This window comes from Nicotiana tomentosiformis, chromosome 6 (assembly GCF_000390325.3).
Source record: "Nicotiana tomentosiformis chromosome 6, ASM39032v3, whole genome shotgun sequence".
Lineage (NCBI taxonomy): Eukaryota > Viridiplantae > Streptophyta > Magnoliopsida > Solanales > Solanaceae > Nicotiana > Nicotiana tomentosiformis.
This window is the reverse complement of record NC_090817.1, coordinates 19031649-19035891: the sequence shown is the minus strand read 5'-3', so window position 1 is coordinate 19035891 and position 4243 is coordinate 19031649.

Below are 4243 nucleotides of genomic sequence, written 5' to 3'. Positions count from 1 at the left end.
CCTTTGGCATTCATCACATTTTTGAACAAACTCCGTTGCATATTTTTTCAATGTCGATCCAGTAGTAACTGACTCTGATTATTTTTTCAATCAGTGATTTGGCGCCCGAATGATTTCCACAAGTACTCTCGTGGATTTCCCTCAGAACGTACTCAATATCCCTCGGCCCTATACATATTGTGAGTGGGCCATCGAATGTTCTTCTAAATAGGGTTCCATCTTCGGCCAGGCTAAATCGGGCTGCTTTTGTACGCAGGACCCTCGATATTTTTAGTTCCGAAGATAAATTTTCGGTCCTGAGATACTCCACGTACTTGTTCTTCCAGCCTTAAGTTAGGCTCATCAAAATGATCTAGGTGTGGCCTTCTTCCACCACCGATCTCATAAGATGCACGACCTTTCCTGAATTGAAATCACTATCTTCGACCAATAACCCCAAGTTAGCGAGGGCATCAGCTTCGCTGTTTTGATCCAGAGGTACATATTGCAAAGTCCATTCTTTGAACTGGTGTAATGTCACATGTAACTTATCTAAGTATCTCTGCATTCGTTCTTCCCTGACCTCGAATGTTCTGTTAAAGTGGTTTACAACAAAGAGGGAGTCGCACTTGGCTTCGATTACCTCTGCTCCTAAGCTTTTGGCTAATTCAAGGGCTGCAATCATGGCCTCATATTCGGCCTCATTGTTAATCAATTTCACAATATTAATAGATTGTCTAATTATTTTACCTGTTGGTGGCTTTAGTACGATACCAAGTCCGGACCCTTTGGTGTTTGAGGGCCCATCTGTAAAGAGGGTCCATATTTCTGAAGATGTCCCTGAGTTAACCAATAACTATCTTTCGACCTCAGGTATCAGAGCCGGTGTAAAGTCGGACGCAAAGTCTTCCAATATTTGGGACTTAATGGCGGTCCGAGGTCAATATTCAATATCGTACCCACTTACTTCCACGACCCATTTGGCCAATCGGTCTGAGAGTTCAGGTTTATGCATAACGTTCCTTAACGGGTAAGTAGTTACGACACTTATAGGGTGACCTTGGAAGTATGGTTTTAGATTCCTAGAGGCACTTAGCAAGCGAGCGCCAATTTTTCTAGGTGAGGGTATCTAGTTTAGACCTCACCCAAGGTCCGGCTAACATAATAAATCAAAAATTGTGTATCTTGTTCTTCCCGAACTAGGACTCCACTTACCGTTATCTCTAATACTGCCAAATACAAGTATAGTTGTTTGTCTGCCCTCGGTGTGTCAAGCAGTGGCGGGTTCGATAAATACCGCTTAAGTTCTTCCAATGCCCATTGGCATTTCGGGGTCCATGTGAAGTTGTTTTTCTTTTTCAGCAACGAGAAAAATCGATAACTCTTATCGGAGGACCTCGAGATAAATCGCCCCAGGGCGGCAATGCGCCCGGTTAGCCTTTGCATGGCCTTCACGTCATCCACTACCGTGATATTTTCGATAGCTTTGATCTTGTAGAGGTTGATTTTGATTCCTTGGTTGGATACCATGAACCCGGAAAATTTACCTGATTTGACTCCGAACGCGCATTTTTCCGAATTCAGCTTCATGTTGTACTTCTTCAATATAATGAAGGTTTTTTGCAAATGCTTTAAATGGTCCTCTGCTCGCAGGGATTTAACCAGCATATCGTCAATGTAAACTTCGATCAATTTTCCTATTTGTTCTTCGAACATCCGATTTACTAGGCGTTGGTATGTGGCACCAACATTTTTTTAATCCAAACGGCATTATATTATAATAGTATGTGTCATTTTTAGTGATGAAGGAGGTTTTTTCATGATCATTCGGGTCCATCCGTATTTGGTTGTACCCGGAATAGGCATCGAAAAAATTGAGGATCTCGTGGCCGGTCGTGGTATCGATCATGCGATCGATGTTGGGCAAAGGAAAAGAGTTTTGGGGGCATGCTTTATTCAAATCTTTGTAATCTACACATATTCTTAGTTTATTCCCCTTTTTTGGGACTACCACTATGTTTTCTGACCAATCCGGGTATTTAACCTCTCGAATGGACCCTATTTTTAGGAGTCTAGATACCTCGTCCTTGATGAAAGCATGTTTGACCTCGGACTGGGGCCTCCTCTTCTGCTTGACCGGATTAATTTCTTGGGTCCATGCTTAGTGTGTAAGTGGTTATTTCTAGTAGGATCCCTGTCATATCAAGATGAGACCAAGCAAAACAATCTATATTAACTATAATAAATTGAATAAGTTTTTCCTGAGCTCGGGAATTAGTCCCGTGCCTAGGTATACCTTTCGATCGGGCAAATGCTCGATTAATACAACTTGTTCCAACTCTTCGACCATCGATTTGGTTGTGTCGGAGTCATCGAGGATAATAAAAGATCGGGGAACCCCGTAATCATCGTCTTCGTAAGTCTTTTGCTTATCTGATTGGATCATTGCTGGAATCCGTAATTGCTATTTAGCCTCTGGGTCGGTGCCAGAATTCGGTTCCTTCGGTGTTGTGAGTGTTGATATTGGAACCACTTCTTCGATGGCAAACATCTCTTTTGCGACTAGTTGTTCCCTGTAGATTGTCTTGATCCCCCCGGGGCTGGGAATTTTAACACTTGGTGAAGAGTTGAGGGTACTACCCTCATATGGTGGATTCATGGCCTTCTGATAAGGGCGTTGTACCTCATGTCCCCTTTGATTACATAAAACTTGGCCTCTAGTACGATTCCGGCGGTATTGACCAGTAACGTTATCTCTTCTTTGGTGGTTTCACATGCCATGTTGAACCCGTTTAGGACTCGGACTGCAGGCACGATCATGTCTTGTAGACCGAGTTGTTCTATGGTCTTCGATCGAATAATGTTGACCGAGCTACCTGGATCAATTAACACACGTTTGATTCTAGTTTTATTTATGAGTACAGATATTACCAGTGCATCATTATGAGGTTGTATGATCCCTTTTCACGTCCTCATCGTTGAATGATAAGGCTCATTCAGGTATGTAGTCTCGAGTTCATTTCTCCCAAGTGACAGAGATTCTAAAACGTTTCAATATTGGCTCTCATAGGATATCGACTCCACCAATAATCATATAATTACATGTTGAGGTTTGGTATCTTCTTGTTCCGTGTGTCTGTTAGAATCCATGTTCCTGAAATGATTCTTAGCTCGGTCGCTCAAGAACTCTCGAAGGTGCCCATTGTTGAATAGCCGGGCCACTTCTTCTCTCAATTGTCGACAGTCTTTTGTTCTATGACCGTGAGTTCCATGACATTTGCATACTTGGTTGGGATCCCTTTGAGCTGGATCGGATTGTAGAGGTCGAGGCCATTTGGTATTCTTGATTCGCCCGATAGCTGATACGATAGAAGTTGTATCGATATTAAAGTTGCACTCCAATAGCCTCGACACTTCTTTGGGCCCGGTGGACCTGTCAAAACTATTTTTTGTCATGAATCCCTTGTTGTTTCGACCTTGGTCATTCCTTTTTTTCATTTTTATGGGGTTCCGCCAGGACAAACGGCTCCTCCGATCTCCATTATATGGCCTATACCGATCCATGTTTGATCCTGGTTCACGCATAGATGTCTCTCTTGACTCTATCGAGGGTTCTGGTGGGATAAATAGACTCTGAAGGTGCCCCGAGTTGATCATCTTCGACTCTGATTTTCGATTGTTACCGATTGTGTACATTGGCCCAGGTAACGACATGGTATTCTATCAGATTTTACTTTAGTTGATGCGAATCCACCAAGCTTTAAGTATTGAGTCCCTGAGTGAAAACCTGGACAACCCATTCGCTCCATTTGAAAACGGGACACGAACTCCCTGAGCATCTCGTTATCCTTATGTTTAACTTTGAAAAGGTCCAACTTCCTGGTTTCGACCTTGATGGCACCAACATGCGCTTTTACGAAAGAGTCTGCAAGCATAGCAAATGAATCAATAGAATTAGGAGGTAAGTTATGATACCATATCATGGCTCCCTTTGATAGGGTCTCCCCAAATATTTCAGTAAAATAGACTCGATCTCGTCGTCTTCCAAGTCGTTTCCTTTGATGGCACATGTATAATAGGTCACATGTTAGTTTGGATCAGTCGTTCCATTGTACTTAGGTATTTCGGGCATACAAAATGTCTTGGGGATCGGTTTTGGGGCCGCGCTTGGAGGAAAATGTTTTTGCACGAACTTTCTGGAATCTAGTCCCTTCAATATCGGGGGCACTCCTAAGATTTGATCTACCCTGGAATTATAGGTTTC